At 40.2% G+C, this 17,415-nt stretch overlaps 1 protein-coding gene across 1 annotated transcript in view; it reads left to right on the top strand.

Moving 5' to 3' along the window:
* The first annotated feature begins 13,094 nt into the window (after positions 1-13,094).
* Cdkal1 (CDK5 regulatory subunit associated protein 1 like 1) overlaps positions 13,095-17,415 on the top strand; it is a 732,899-nt gene continuing 728,578 nt past the window's right edge. Inside the window, exon 1 of the mRNA XM_004640150.2 lies at positions 13,095-13,189. The gene's annotated coding sequence lies outside the window, so the exon portion shown is untranslated. The remainder of the gene's footprint in view (positions 13,190-17,415) is intronic.

The following is a 17,415-nucleotide window of genomic DNA, read 5'->3' as shown; positions in this document are numbered from 1 at the left end:
CAACAAAAACCATATGAAGTCAATGTCACCGAGCTCTGTGGGGAGGAAACAAAACACCTCCATTTGCTCTGCAGGAAGCTGGAGAGTGCTAGCCTCCTGTAAGATACTGCATAGAAATCTGGCCTTTTCTCTCCTTTGTCTGTATACTGGGCTCAGACAATACCATACATGTCTCCATGTGAATATGGACAGTTAGCATTTACCAACAGGTACTTGTCTATTTTCTCTTCTTTAGAAAATATGGGGGGAAAAAACCCTAAAAAAATGGGCTTATAAAAATCCAGAAAAGGGTGGGCTTGAAATGTTCAGTTAGGGCTGGGGAGACAGCTCAGTGACATAAGTGCCTGCCTGGCACACACAAGCTCCTGAGTTTGAATTCTGGTACTGGGGGAAAGGGTAGAGAGATAAAAAGAAATGTTTGGTCGGGTTAAGTGGCATTTTGGTAACATGATTGCTCCTTCCACGTGTTTAATTGTGATGTTTAGTGGACATCCTTGCAGTTTAAGATGATACTTCTAAAATAAGTCTCTCCTGATGAAGACTTGGGCCCTGCCACTAGGTGGGAGATTCAGCAGCTCCTGGAGGATCTTATTTGGAATCGACACTCTCTAAGTTTGTTCATTTATTTAAAAATTGTTTTTGTTTCCACTGGAAAGGAAAGATGATGCTGACTTTAAATGTTAGAAGTATAAAAGTTGTTTTGTTAATAAAACTAAATGTGCACACACATAAAAAGTAAACAAGAGCCAGATATTAAAAGAACTGATAAACAGTGACTCCAAAAAATAGTAAGAGGGCTGGGGAGATAGCTTGGCAGTCTAAGTGCCTGTTTAGTATGCATAAGGACCCGAGTTTGATCCCTGGTATCGCATGCCGCACCAGCCCCAGAACCATGGGCCTGTTGTGCTGACCCCAAAATTGAGGGTGGTGGCACACATCTATATCTCAGGACTGGAGAGGCTGAGACAGGAGGGTCACTGTGAGTCCCAACTGTGCAGTGAAACCCTGTGCCAAATAAATAAAAATTAAAAATAGTAAGAATCAGTAGCATTTGGGATAAACTTTTTATCTTCAAATCAACCTGTATTTCCTTAGAGGCATTCCTACAACAGCTGAAGTTTAAGAGCACGGCCTCCTTGTTTTGTTAGTAAGAATCTAATGTCCTCCTATTTTAACTATAAAACTGGGAACGAATAAATTGAATTAAACTGTCATGCTTTTGTGACCACTGGAACCCAAATTTTTACTATAGGGCTTAGTCTTTGCACTGTTCTACATCCCAGTCCTTTTTTGTTTTTTTTTTGGTGGAACTGGGGATTGAACTCAGGCCCTTGCACTTGCCAGAGAAGTGCTTATTCCACTGAGCCATCTCCCAGCCCATCCCAGTCCTTTTTATTGTTTTTAATCTTCAAACAGTGTCTTGCTAAGTTGCTCAGGTTACTTTCAAAATTTGATCCTCCTAAGTCAGCCTCCCCAACGTGGAAGTTTAACAGTTGTGCAGCATCACACCTGGCTAGGAAGTTCTTCTTGCTGAGGAAAAACAACGTCAGGCATCGAAACTCAATGATAGATGAGGAAGGTGTGAAACTTTCAGGTGCTTAATTACCATGTCCTTCTTGCAAGCTCGATACATGTAAAGTCAAGCTATCTGGGCAAATACATCCTTACTCTGTGCTTTAGTGGAAGTTTTAAAAGGTTTTAGAAGGTTAAAAATAGCTACATTCATTGCTAACTATAAACAATTATTTTTTAGAAGTCAAATATAAATGACTTATTTTGGATTAACCACACCAGTATTTTCCTCCATTAGCCAAGACAATTGACAATAAATTACATAAACTTATATGTGTCATTTATATTATAATAGAGCATAATTACGTAAAAACAAATCAATTTAAGGGAGCAGTTTCGCTACACACAAATTCATTGAGGTTATGAATTCTGCCCATATTGATATAAGACATAATTAAACACATACTTTGAAAACACATGCTGTAACAATTCAGAGTGCCTTTTTACTAAACATCTTTTGCTGCTTTCTTACCAATCACCTGAAACATAGAAAATAAATATAAGGGCACAACAAAATTAGTCTTGTTTCCTTCATTTTGTCCTGGCTTGCCTTTTCTTTTGGTTTCTGCTTTTCCTCTCCTCTTGAGTGGACAACCTCAAAGAGGGTCTTCAAGAAATTTAGAATAAGCAAATAAACTGAAACTGAATACTTCCTTCTGTGCCTTGCTGGCCCAGCTGTTGCAGTTTAAATCTGCTTTTTCTCTGTAGGTTTAGGGACTGAATTCTTATGAAATCAGTCGCTGCAAGGATTCTGTTCTGTTCTCTGGTGAAGACTTTCTCAGTAGTAAAACCCTCTCTGGCCTTTGTTAGTCTCACCACTCACTCTCAAAGAGATTCACTCTTGGTGGAATTGCAAATCTGTGAATTCATCCTACAGATTTGTCACTTGTAAGAAAATATTTGGAAAGTAGCCAGTGAGAGATGAGAGCATTTAATGAATGCATTCCCCACCACCACTTGAACAAAAGCCACAAGTGCCCTACAATTAAAAACAAAACAAAACCCAGAAAAAAGAAAAAGAAAAAGAGAGAGAGAGAAAAAAAAATCCTTTCCACATCTTCCTGGCAGTGACCACATTGTGATGCTTGCCAGCAAAATATGTTTCCGGTATAATATTATAGTTGACTGTTGACAGTCACTGCTAATGTCTTACTGGAAAGCTTTGGTTTTTTAAGAAAAATCACTGAAATTTGAATATTAAAATAACAGCAGCCAAGGGTATTTTTTTCTTGTATTTTAGGAAAGGGTCTACAGAGTGTTCAGGGTTTCACTATTAGATTGAACTCTAATGATCTGCCTGTTTGCAGTCTACCAAGAGGTGGGAGAGTGGTACACACGCGCACCACCACACCCAGTCTCAATTGCTGTCTCAGGGCGTGCCGGGGTGGGGCCAGGGCGGCAGGCCCAGAGGATCGAACCCCGGTCTCTGCCCAAGTGTACTTTTTTTAACTAGGTAAATAGCTCTTATTTTTTTCCCAAATATCTGCAGCAGTCTCTCAGTTCACAAACTTAGTTCCTTCTAGGATTGTGGGGAAGATGGCCCTGGTCGTGTTTATCACCTGGTGCAGGGTTCACGAATGGGAAGAAAATGTTGTCAAACACTTTTGTTCACCTACTGAGTGTTTGTGAACCGAGGCATCATAGTATATCAAGATTAGACTATTCCTGGTGTCAGTCTCCTCTAGGTCCCCTCCACAGGTAATCTTACCTAATCTCTTGGTTTGAAATATCACTTAAATACCAGTCACCGCCAAATTTATATCTACAGCTCAAGCGTCTGCAACATTCGGACACCTCGTGTTTACCATCTTTGAATCTGAGCTCTTGAAACAATGACAGTGAGAAGCAATGAACTTCTCACTGGTATCCTTGTCTTGGTTTCTAAATACTACTTTAAACTAACAGAAAACCTGACTCCCTAGAGAAGTGGCTGATCCCAAGTATGGTATAGACAAAGTACAAGATGAGCCCGAAGCATCTATGGCTAGACAAAATAAGAAGATTAGAGAGATATATAATGTGATATAATGTGAGGTATAGTTTTTATATATGTATAAATTCATATATATATATATATATATATATATACATTCACAGAAGCTATGATCACATTTAGGGTAATTTATGCAACAAAATAATGCTAGTAATAGATTACAAACCACAGCAAAAACTGAAACAAAACAGGACTCTATACCAATATAAATAATTCAACAGATAAATGAGAAGAGAATGCTCATGCAATGATGTAAGTAGAAGGAGTGATAGAAATGGCAATTATCATTTGGCAAGCACTGCAGTAATAATTGTTATCTACAAGTGTCATTAAGAGGTGCTGTAATTAGTGGGCAAGAACAGGCCATGGAAAAGTTTCTGCATACTGCCAGTGTCTTCCTATAAGATGCCACCAGGAAAGGGAAAAATGGCAACTTCACAGTGGAGAGACTGAGCGCTCAATTCACGCTGCTGGGAGATGTATCAGTATGTCTGATGGGTCAAGATGGCATAGCACCACATTTGTGCATTCTTACCAAACATTCATAACCTGAATTTGGTTGTAAGAAAACCTCAGTCATCTCAAACTGAAAGACATTTTATTCTTCAAAAGTGTCAAAGTCATGAATGATAAAGAGTGAGAATCTGTTCCAGATTGAGACTGTTAATAGCATATCATTAATTAGTAATTGGTGCTAATTATTATTATTATTTTTTATTATTAATATCATTAATTGGTGTTTATATCCTGATGCTGATAATTGTGCATTGGCTACATGAGATTTTATCATCCGGGGAAACTCCGTGAAGGCTTTGCACAATTTAATTGCAATATTTTTGTAATTTTTAAGAAGTCTGAAAGTATTTCAATTGAAGTGTTAGGTTTTTGGTTTTTTTTTTTGGTGGAACCAGGGATTGAAATCAGGCCCTTGCACTTGCCAGGGAAGTGCTTATTCTACTGAGCCATCTCCCCGGCCCAGTGTTAGATTTTTAAAAAGTCCTGAGCTCTTAATCTCACCCTATCCCACTCTGGTCCATCTTTCATCTTCTTCATTTCTGCCATGGGAATTTCCCTGTTCTTACCTAGGTGGAAAACTTTAAAGTTGTTCTCTATTCCTCTTTGTGCCCTCACCAGTCAAATCCACAGGACAAGGAGCTCGGTAGGTGATATCTTCACGTGTGTCCAGAACTGAGCCACATCCCAGCACCTCTGCCGAAGCCCCTCCAGTGCAAACCCTGTCAGTGCTTTCCTGGATTGCGTGACAGCTTTCTGTGACCTCCTCCACCTGCTCCTCTTTTCATAGCTTTTAGGCAGTGATGGTGAATCTTTTTAGAAACAAAATGTAAACTGCAACCCAAAACCCACTCATTTATCTCAAAGTGGCAACACTGCAAGTAAATACCGTTCTGAATACTGAGGTTATTGTTTAGAATAAACAACTCAGACATACACTTTTGTCTTAAAAGAAAAACAACACAGGTGCCATAGTTGCACCACCTCCCCCAATTGTTCTTCAGAGTAAAAGCCAAAGTCCTAACTCTGACCTCGGAGGCCCTAAAGATAGTGCTGCTTTCACTCTGCACAGGTTTTACCTCCTCTGTTCTTCTCCTTCCATCTCTGTCTTTCCTTCTGTCTCCCCATTGGATCCACTCTGGTTGTCAGGGATGATTTTATCTCAGGGCTTTTTCACTGGCTTGTCTCTTTTCCTTGAATGTTTTTCTCTCCATAGTTAACATCTTCATCCTTTTCAACTATCTTTTTTATTTTGAGACAGGGTCTTATTATCTAGTTGAGGCTGGCCTTGAACTTACTATGTAGCCCAGGTTAGCTTTCACTTCTTGGTGATCCTCCTATCTCAGGTCCTGGAGAGCTTGGATTGAACACATGAGCTACCACACTCAGCTCTTCATCTTTTTTCTTTCTTTCTTTCTGTTTTTTTTTTTTGTTTTGTTTTTTGTTTTTTGTTTTTTTTTTTGTATTTTAGGGAAGGGTCTACAGGGTGTTCAGGGTCTCACTACTAGATCAGAATAGTAGTGATCCACCTGTTTACAGCCTCCCAAGAGTGGAGATTACAGGCACGTGCCACCACGCCCAGTCTCTCTTCATCTTTTCTTAAAGGTAAACTTTAGTAACTTGGGGGCCATCTTTATTAGCTTTGAGCGTACAACAGAATTTTTCCCTCTACCTGCCATCAGGTAAACTTTATGAATGCGGAGGTGCTCTACCACTAAGCTAGATCCCTCCACTCTTTTTCAAGCAGTGGAAAAATCTGATCAAGAAAGCAAAAGTGAAGAGTGGGAAGGACTGGAATATAGCTCAGTGGCATAAGCACCTGCCTGGCAAGAGGCAATGTCCCAAGTTCAATCCCTCGTACCACCAAAAAAAAGAAAGAGAATTCTCCAAACCTCAGACAATGCCCTTTCTGAGTTCAATCCCTGGTACTGCAAGAAAAAAAAAAAAAAGAGTGAGAGATAAACTGGCTCTGCAAAGTGAGACTGGGCCAAGTAAATAGAAAAAGAGTTTAAAAGGAAAGATAAAAGTACACACTGTGTCTGGGAAGCACACAGTAGGCTATTATGGAAAGCTATGAGAGCTTTCTTCCTCTATGATTCATGTATGTATGTATGTATGTATGTATGTATTTAGTACAGGGTCTGCAGGGTCTCACTACACAGATTGAACTCATAGTGATCCTCCTGTTTTCAGTCTCCCAAGTGCTGGGATTACAGACATGAGACACCACGCCCAATCTCAGTTTTGCTCTGGGGGCGGGGCCCGCATCACAAGGCAGGGGTTGAACTCTGGTCCCCGTGTCTGCCTATGCAGGTGCTTTAATCCGCTGAGCTATCTGGCCCACCCTTCTTTATTTTTGAGACAGGGTCTCACTATGCAGTTCAGGCTGGTCTTGAGCTCACTTTGTAGGCTAGGTTGGCCTTGAACTCACAAGATCCTCCTGCCTCAGCCTCCCAAGTGCTGGGATTATAGGTGTGCACCACCACACTTGGCATCTATTTTTTATTTTTATACGAGGTCTCTCAAAGTTGATGGGGTTGACCTCTACATATGATCCACCTATCTCTAAGAACCTGGGATTTATAGGCATGTACCACCATGCTGGGCTTAAACTCTTCAGAGGATAGAGCTCTTTGTATGTTTTGTTTCCTGTACATTTAAAATAGTCCTTGGCATACTTTTATAGGTGCAGTAAGTCTATTATTATATAAATTATACATATAGTTAGATAAATATGTTATCATTGAGCCATGTATTACTGAAGGACAGAGGAAAAAAAAAAACTGTCTCCCACTGATCCTTATAAGTAATCAGGGAGTTAGACACAAGATGAAAATCACTGTTATTTGTAATCATTAGGAGAATATATGACAAGAGAGGCCAGGGAGATAGCTCAGTGGAATAAGTGCTTGCTTGGCAAGTGCAAGGTCCCGAGTTTGATCTCTGGAAAACAGAAAGAGAGAGAGAAAGAGAGAGAGAGAGAGAGAGAGAGAGAGAGAGAGAGAGAGAGAGAGAATGCATATATAATAAGAATTTTAGCCACAACTTTTGGCTACACATGATAGAAATTCACCCCAATTAGGGTAAGAAAAAAAGTAGAGATTTACTTGTTCCTAAGATTGCACACTAAGAAGTGCGCTTGCTCCAGGTGTGCCGGGAATGGGGGCCTGACTGCTGCCTTTGCAACTTACCGTTCTCTCCTCTTACCATTCAATTCTGCTTTCCTTAGAAACAGCTTTGGTTTCAGGCAGGTGTTCCCCTTATGGTGGCCCTGGATGCTCCAGCCTCAAATTCCTGCAGTTGACAGTGCGCCCAGAATTCGCTCTGGCCTGGTGTGGGTTACACACCCTGTGGCAAGGACATGTGGTGCTCTTCTGGTGCTGGTCTGGGCCACAGACCACTTGTACAACCTCTAAACCATGTGTACAGAGACTGGGGAAGCGAAAAGATAAAACTAGTTACAAAACTGAACCAAACCTGTTTGTGTACGTCGACAGATTAACTGGTATTAGAAGTACAGCACTCTGACCCCTAGTGGTTACATAACCCAGACATCATTCAACATTCATCTAAAGACATCAGAAAGCTATTTATTAAATCATGCTTTCCCATTATCTTTTATCAGTTTATTTAAGAGCATCAGCATCCATCTTTTTTATCCTCTACACTGAAGTATTCATCCACTTGAACAAAATATCTTTTTTTCTTCAAATTATCTTTTTCTTAAAATGTATTAGTACAGGGTCTACAGAGTCTCACTACACAAATCGACTCATAGTGATCCTCTTGTTTTCAGCCTCCCAAGCGCTGGGATTACAGGCCCGTGCCCCCATGCTCAGTCTCAATTGCCATATCAGCATGCCCTGGGGGCAGGGTCCGCACAGTGTTCCAGGGATCAAATCCTGGTCCCTGCATCTGCCTAAACAGGTGCTTTAATCTGCTGAACTATCTGGCCTACCCTTTCAAATTATTTTTTTTTTTTTTTTTTTTTTTTGGCGGAACTGGGGATTGAACTCAGATCCTTGCGCTTGCCAGGGAAGCGCTTATTCTATTGAGCCATCTCCCCGGCCCTCAAATTATCTTTTGACATATTTCTTTTTGTCTATTCCTTCTCTCGCCATCTTGCTTCATGGGCTCATTCAATACTTCAAAAAAAAATTCCTAGAAAACTATTATAACTCTTCGGTGTCCTGCTGGGAAACTTTATTCTCAATTTAATTGATTAGATCCGATCTGAATCATAAGGTACAGCATTGATTTTCATGTGCCATCTGCATATATTCTGGTTTACAAATTAGAGTAGGTTTGCTTTTCTCATGTGCAATGGAAGACTAATATAAACAACAATATATTTATAATGCAAGATGACTTTAACTCTAAAGAAATTAAGATTATTTACCCTTGTCATCTCTTATAAGAAATAGATTAACCTGCTTTAAATTCCACTAAATTTATCTAATGTTCTACATAAAGTTTTATGTATACTTCTCGTCACTTTTCAGTGACTTAAATGCATATATTGTTTCTCACAGAAAAGATATCATTTGGCATAAGTTTGTAAGTACTATGACTAACTGTTTAAAGCATAAGCTAAATCTAAAGATTCAAACCTATTTTTTTTCCTTTTTTTATGTATTTGGTACAGGGTCTCACTATGCAGGTTGGACTTATAGTGATCCTCGTGTTTTCAGCCTCCCCACTGCTGGGATTACAGGCATGTGCTACCATACCAGGTCTTGGTGACTGGCTCAGCATGCCTAGGGGTGGAGCCTGCACAGCATGTGGTGCTGGGGATTGAACCCTGCACCCTGTGTTTGCCTAAGCAGGCACTTAGTTCACTGAGCTGTCTCACTGGTCTGCAAACCTAAATTTTAATGATATTCTCATTTTATTTTTTCTTGATCAGTCACTGAGATAGTAATTCCCTGAATTAGTTTTTACTTATTTATTTTACTCTTTTGGTGTTGAGATGTGGTGTTGCTGTATAGCTCAGGCTAATGTGAATTTACCGTGTATCCCAGGCTGGCCTTGAACTTGCAAAATCTCCTCTCTCACCTTCCCAAGTATTTGGGCTACAGAGTGTGGCACTACTCCTGGTACTGATTGTGTTATTTATTTGTTTGTTTGTTTATTTATTTAGTGGAACTGGGGATTGAACTTAGGCTCTTGTGCTTACCAAGCAAGCACTTATTCTACTGAGCTACCTCCCCAGCCCCATGATTGTGTTATTGACCATATTTGTTTCTTTAATTTTCACCATGAACTCTAATAAAAAACTTAAATCTCTCTGAAAGCATAAAGATTTTATTCTACAACACTTATCTTTATCATTCTTTTATTTTTCCTTATATTTATTCTCTTATTTGAAAATTTGTATTATTGATAATGAAATATAATTTCTTTCTTTTGACGTATTCATACAGAGTTGTTAATCAAGTGAAGTCAGTCTACCTAAATTTTAGGTTTTTTCACTATATAAAAAAAGAATAAAATAGCAGTACTCTTAATTTATAGGATTACTTATACAGTCATTGTGATGAATATATACAATTCACATAGAGGACTTAATGTTGTTCTTGGCACACATTTATAAATGCTCAAAAGAAACTGTCAGCTTTTTTTTTTGTTACTTTATAGATTCATTTACATTTTTAATGTGTCTGTACATATGGATAAGTCTGCATACTACTAAATGTTCATTAAGCTTTAATGTTAAATTTTGGGCTGAAAATCAGGAACAAGATCAACTACATTTTTATGAAGCTTATGATGTATTTTGAGAAGTAAAGTGCAAAGCCCCAAAATTTATAAACAAAATGTTGTTTAGACACCTAATAGAGTATTATTCAGTTTTAAAAGGAAAGAAATTGTGACATATATCACATCATGGGTGAACTGCAAGTACAGTATTTTAAGTGCAATAATCCCGTCACAAAAGGGCAACCAGGGTATGGGTCTACTGATGGGAGATATCTAGAAAAGTCATTCACAGAGGTGGACAGATGAAGGTCATTTTCCAAGGAACAGGGAGAAGAAGTAGGAAGCTAGTGCTGCATGGTTAAGGTCATGGTGTGAAAGGATGAAAGGTTCTACAGACTGATGGGGTGTATTACAAAAATGAATACACGTAATGTCACTGAATGATAAACTTAAAATAATTAAGGTGATACATTTTATATTAAATATCACAATATAAAAGAGGGCTGGTGAGATAGCCCCGTGGACTAAGCACCTGCCTGGAAAGCAGAGAGACCTGGGTTCAATCCCCAGCATTATATGCCATGCTGGCCTTATCCCTGGGTATGCTGAGCTGGCCACCGAGACTGGGCATGGTGGTGCACACCTGTAACCCCAGCACTGGGGAGGCTGAAAACAGGAGGATCACTGTGATGAGCTGCGTAATGAGACCCTGCACTAAAAAAGAGTTAAAACAAATATTATCATAAATTTGTTAGGTCGTTAGAGCTGTTAGATTGTTGAATAAGTTAGATTGTTGAACAAAACATAAAGTTTATTTTTATAATTTATTTTTCAATAAATAATACTTTTACGAAAGAGTACAGATATAAAATTATATATGGGGAAAAGTACATTTCCCTTGAGCTACCTAGTTCCTTTCCCTAAAAACGACTCTAATCAGTTACTTATATAACCTATGGTATATCCTACCTATACCATAGTCTAGTTAATATATACAGCATTGTATACATTATTGTGCAATTTGTTTCTTCCACTTAAGGAAAAAACCCTTGAAAAGCACATTAAAGTCAACTCCATTCTTTTGTTTTTAAACAGTTGTACAGATATTATGAATATATATTCACCAACTCCATACTGAGGAGGAAGAAACGGGTTCTAGTCTTGACATCACAAAAAACGCTTTGAAAATATTTGGGACATATGTCATTAGTGTAAGTTAAGTTCCTAGAGATAGGATCACTGGCTTCTCAAAAGATTTAGACTCCAAGTGTCTAAAGAGATGGAGTTTATGGGGAAGGTGCTTGTTTTAGTCACTTTTACTAAGAGCTTGCAAACATCTTTGCATCTTCTTCCAACATGACCATGAGCCACTAAGTCTTGATGATTTTACCTCCTCCTCTTCCACTCCTGTTTGTCCTCCCATCTCCTTCCTCACAGCCACCAGCTCAATTTAGGCTTTTGCTATTCACATCTAAAGTACTATCTTCCAACTCATTTTCCTGAGAGAATAATCTGCTCAGACATTTCATGCTGCCTAATATATCCAGGATTAGATCTAAGGTCAGTATTTTAGCATACGAGGTTTTCCTTAATCTGCTCCCTGTACTTCTTCCCTCTAATACTCCCCTCCCATCATCCAGTTTTAATCTTTTTGTTTTTCTAAAGTAGAATAGTCCACAGTTTCACGTGCTCATGAATTTGCTCTCTCTCTCCCAGCCTAGAACGAATCCATTGACTTCCCTAGCTTTGCCTTTATGTCCTATCATTTGTCTTGCACAGTTAGATCTGTTTTCTACCAAAATCATTCCTGTGAAGCAGCCTGAAACAAGAGGGGACAGTTTTTTTTCTCTCTTATTACTCTAGTGTCCAGCATGGCATATCCAACGTGTCACTGGATGCAGAGTCAATGAAATTTTATCACCTGAACTCAACTAGGTCTTGGGGAAAAGGAGTAGAGCCATTCATTCACTCATGAAAAAATGGTGACTGAAAAAGTATAAGGTTAGGTGCTAAGCAATGGGATTACAGCCAAGAAGAAAGTAACCCAGAGCCTACTTTTTGTGTATAGAAAGAGATGGGAACAACATAAGCACATAATTCAAATTCATCTGAATTAAGTACTACAGTATATCCCTGGCCACAGTTGAGATTTTTTTTTTTTTCTGGGCACAGATAATCAAAGAAAAAGGTAGCATTTTAATTAAAGGAACACTTGGAAAAGTATTTGCCAGACAAGGTAATTGTCCAAAATCATGGTGACACCAAGGTGGAGAACAGAATATGTAATTACTGACTCCCTTGCACAGGTTATTTCTTCAACTTTTTAAACTGGAGATAGTCTTCTGGCAAACTGAAGGTCAAAGAGTGTCTTGGGTAAAGAATAATAAACTATTGAGATGATATAAGTAGAGCAAAGGTTCAGAATCAGTATACTCCACATTTTTTTTTCCCCTCTCTGTATTTGCTTAACTGCTTTCTAAGTATTAAAGAAAAATTCCACAATGTTCTCAACCACTTTTGGCGTTAAATAACTTATAGTACCAACTGTTCTTTCTGTGTCTTTTTTTTTTAACAGAAGTTTGAGGAAGTTAAAAACAGGTTCTTGGGCTGGGGAGATAGCTCAGTGTCATAAACACCTTCCTGGCAAGCGTTAAGGTCCTGAGTTCTCTCCCCATACCTACTCCCACCCCCTAAAAAATCCAAAAACAATCCCCCCTCCCCCCCAAAAAAAATCTAGGTTCTTTGGGATTGAGGCAGAACAGATTTAGCCCAGGGACCAATTTTACTACAGATAAAATAACTTCAGGCAAGGACTGTACTGAAACTCTAAGGCTCCTATTTCCCTACATGGAAAGTAAACTCCAGCTGTAATTAATAGCCAGTCATTACCATCCTCATGGCCAGTGTCATGCAGATTATACCTTACTATTCTTTTGCTCTGTGGCTATCCTGCAAAGGATGGTAAGGCAAAGATTGGCTGATTGGGGCTAGCATTTTTGATCTCTACTTAGGGCTTATTTTTAGGGAACTACGGGTATCTCTTTTGTAAAGTAGAAATACTAATAATACATTGTGATGTCCATGTAGTAATTAACACGGTATCCGACACATTGTAAGAGCTCAGTAGAAGTTGGCTATTAAGAGAATCTAAGAATCCTAGGACTTGGAGAATCTGTGTTCGACGTTTACAACCAAAGGAATTTGAGAGAAAAAAAAAATCAGTACTAAACAAGAACTCGTGCTTCTAGTAATGACGCAATTTGCTCCCTCCCGGCCACCGTAGCAGAGCATGCGTAAACAAACGTGGCGGGACGTGTGTGTCATGGCGCGCTCCATCTAACCTGCAGTTTCCGGCAAGTGGCGTGTTGATTTCTTTCACTTTGAACTGTTTTGTTATTTCCCGACTGCTGGGTAAGAGTGGCAAATGGGGCAGTGTGGGGCAGAGTGTGGCCAGAGCTCCTTTTACGGCCAAGCCTTGTTTCTGCAGGGTTAGCCTTTCTCGGGCCGATCGCTCGTCAGTCTCCGCAGGTAGGAGGCTCGCCCGCCGGGCTGGGGAGGTCGGAGCCGGCAGCCGCGGGAGCGAGGCCGGGACTCGGCCCGGGGGCTGCCGCCTGTCAGGAGCTCCTTCCTGTGGCAGGACTGGACCTCGTTGTGTGAGTTGGGCAGTTGTGCGGCGTGACGAGGCTCGCGCGGCGCAGCTTTCGCGGAGCCGGGTGTTAGCCGGACGTGAGCCGAAGTTGGGCAGCTGCCTCGCCTTTTCACTTGTTGGGCTCCTTTTGTGGAAAAAAAGCCTCGGTGACTCCCGGTCGAGGCGTCCGCGGGGCGGGGGCGGGGCGGGGACCGGGGCGGTCTGACCGCGCCCTTGCCGTGGTCGCTGCGGTGGCGGCGGCGGCGTCCTCCGTGCGTGCGCAGGGGCTGCGGTGGTGGGCGGCCCCGGCCGAGGGCCCGGCGGGGGCAGGGCTGTGGTGAGGCTGAAGCGCGAAGCAGCGTGGCACGTGAACGGCGAGAGCCGCATCTCCTGTGGGTCGTTGAATGAGTCCTCAAGTGGTCTCAAGAACGAATTGGCCGCCAGCGTTTTTCAATCAGTTTTCATTTTCCAGACTCCTCTTTCACGAGGGTGTGAGGCTCATTGGAGATAAACACGGCGCTGATTTGTTTTAAACCTTTTGTGTTTGAGGGGCATGTTACACAGCAGAACATACAGAAAAGTAACTGAGTATCTTGGAAACTTTTCATGGAAATGCTGTGGATTCCATGCCACCGGATCCAAGAGGAATTTTCATTTACTGTTGTTGTTTTGTTTTTTCCTTTCCTGGCACTGACCGTGCCCACCTCCGTAACATGCTCTTTTCCCTTGCCGTCTTTGGCTTGTTTGTTTTTTTCTCTTGTGACCGCTGCTTAATCGCCATTACAGACTAGTTCCCCTTGGAGTTCTCAAGGCTCAGTTCTTTACCTTTTCTGTTTTTTCTTTTTCTCTTTCAGTGATCTTTTGATTCTATTCATCCTTGTGAGGGCAAGATGATATATTATTGTAGTTACAATTTGCCTTTCTGTGATGGGTAATGATTTTGACATCTTTTCATGTTCTTATCAGTCATTTTTATGTATCTTCAAGATATGTCTGCTCAAATCCTTTGTCAGTATTTTAATTTGTGGTGTTTGTGTTGTGAATGTTAGATCTTTATCAGATATGACAGTATTCTATACAATGTGTGGGTTGTCTTTTCTCTTGTTTGCAGCATGAAATTGATGAGTAATGTGTTTTTTGGTTGCTTTTACTTTTGACACCTTGAGAAAGTGTAATAACTGAGAAATCAGTGCCTACTCTAATTCCTTGAAGATTTATAAATGTTACTTAGAATTTCATATGTTAGCTCTTATCTGTGATCCATTTTGTATTAATTTTTGTGTCTGATGTGAGATAGGGCTCTTTTTTTTTTTTTTTTTTTTTTGGCATGTGCCTATTTTTCTAAGCACGATTTGTTGAAAAGACTATTCATTTTTCTATTCAGTTATCTTTGTGCTTTTTAAAAAGTCATCTGACCCAGGAATGAATTTTTGACATGCATTCTAGATGATGATAATCCTGTTGGTCATAGAGCCACATTATGAAAAACACTACTGTAGGACATTGACTTACAATTCTGGCTACACCCATGAGAATTACTAGAAAGTGTTAAAAGATATTGATTCCAAGGCTCCATTTGGAGAGGTTGATTTAGCTGGGCTGGTGCTCAGTCATTGGTAATTCTCTCTGTCTTGTCTCTCTCTGTCTCTGTCTTTCTGTCTCTGTTTCTCTCTCTCTTGCAATTGCTGAGGCTTGAATCTGTTTTTTTTTTTTTTCGGAACTGGGGATTGAACTCAGACCCTTGCACTTGCCAGGCAAGCCCTTATTCAACTGAGCCATCTCCCTGACCCCAAACCAGTTTTGATGGTACTTTTCTAAAGCTTCTCAGGGGACCGGAATGAGCATTGAAGACTGAGAATCATTGCTGTTGGACAGTCGTAGTTCTTGATTTTATTTTTTATTGTATATTTTTGAGACAGGGTCTTGCTGTGTAGATGGCTTGTCTCACTTTTCCGGTGCTGGAATATAGGCATGCACTGCCACCCCCAGCAGAATCTTTGTTCTTAGTAGGGTGTTGGTAATGAATTAGAAATGTTGGTATACTAGGGAGCACAAAATTGAAAAGAGACCAAGGTTCTAATTCTAGCTTTGTGTACAAATCCTTTAGTGTCTCTTGACTCTGTTTCTATAAATAAGAAGCTCAGCAATGTTCTCTGCTTTCCTGACTCTTAATTATCTGTAAGTTGGCTGTAATGGACATTTTTTAATCCCATTTTTGCATTCTGTTTTCTTTTGGTAGGTCTACATACAATTGTGTATGGGATGCAAAATTTGTGTCATTCTTAGAAAAATAAAGCTTTTAGTAACACCTAGACTCACTGATTACCTGATTTTAAAGCCTTTCTCATTTAATTAATAAACGAATAATGATACAAGGAACACAGAGGATTATGTTTTTATTTCAACTTTCTGCCAGTGTAAGAATTTCCTCCTTTGTCATAGACTAGGTAATTTCATCTTAAACATTATGTTTGTTCAGTCAGTAAATATTGTACACCTGTTGTGTGCTGGGGATTGTTAAATGTGTTGAAGGGATACTAGGAAATAATACCTTTGTGCTCATAGAGCTTGTGTTGTAATGAGAAAGACACATGCAGCTATGTATATGGTGTCAGGTGGGTAAGTTCTGTGTAGAAAAGTAGAGCATAAAGCAGGGTTACTGGGAGTGTATGGGCTTGGGTAATGCGGTTATTTTAGATAAGCTAGCTAGGAAAGGCCTTTGTAAGCCTATGTCATTTGAGTAGAGAAGTGGGCAGCAGGCCATCCAAATATCTGGGGTGCTGATATTCCAGAGGATGAATACCAACTGTGAAACCCATGGAATCAGTCACTTAGCTTACTCAAAGTATCTCCAAGGTCGCCATAGGTACATGGTACATTTGGGACAGTGGGAGGTGAACAGGGTGGTAATCTGGCCCATATGTTGTTAGTCTGTGTGATCTAGAGTAAAAAATATTGAGACCCTTCAAGGTGCTGGCTATCATTCTGTGCACCTAAGAAAAAAAGTGAAAACATACAAAAAGCCTTATCCTCAAGAGATATATATTTTAGAAGAAGAGACTATAAAAAAAAAAATCTGCTTAAGCAGATGATAAAATGCTATGGCTTAATAAACAAGGCAGAAGGGCTGGGGATATTCTTAGTGGTAGAGCACTTGCATAGCACACATGAGGCCCTGTGTTGAGTCCCTAGCACTGTGACGACAACAACTACCCAAGGCAGGGAAGGAGAATAGAATATGTGTGTGTGCGTGTGCGTGTGTGTGTGGTATTGGTGCAAGGCCTAATGGTCATACTTGAGCTAAGTCCCAAAGGGCTTAAGTGAGTTGGTGGATGGCCTTAAGGTGAAAGAAAGGAATTGGGAATGATTCTAGGATTTTTTAGCCTACACAGTGATAAGGTTGGGATTGTCTTAAATAATGGGGAGAGTTTTGAGAACATCTAGTGATATAGGGAGAGGATCAGGAGTTCTGTTTTTGATTTTTAAAGTTTGGAATAATTATTGGACATTTAAGCTTGGGTGTTCTCTAGGCATTTGGACCTGAATGTGAAATTCAGAAGTCTGGGACTGGTTATATAAGGATACAGTTGGTATTTCAAAGCTGTGGGCCTGGGTGAGATCACTTAGGGAGCACCTGTAACTAGAGAAGAGTCCCTGTCGTGGAGCCATGGGGCCATTCCTGTACTGAGAAGTTGGAGTGATGAGGAAGGAGCTGAGGAGACTGAGGGGTGGCTAATATGGTGGAGGAGAATGAGAGGAGGGTGATGTCCTAGAAGCCCACAAGAAAATGCCTTAGGGAGGGAGTGGTCAGTGCTGTCAAATGCTGCAAATCATATCACCTAAGGCAGGAGCTAGGTGTTTGTTATTATTAAACGCCCTAAAAGGTTTGCCATTATTGATTAAGGTGACTGAAAATTGGTCATGCTATACTTCATTGGAAGTCATTGAAGTCAGGCAGATTTCACAGTGTGTGTCTGTATGACAGACTTTCTTTTTTTTTTTTTTTTTT

Source organism: Octodon degus, unplaced genomic scaffold, assembly GCF_000260255.1.
Source record: "Octodon degus isolate 3935 unplaced genomic scaffold, OctDeg1.0 scaffold00119, whole genome shotgun sequence".
NCBI lineage: Eukaryota > Metazoa > Chordata > Mammalia > Rodentia > Octodontidae > Octodon > Octodon degus.
Note: the sequence above shows the minus strand (reverse complement) of the source record. Positions and strands in the feature narration are given on the sequence as shown.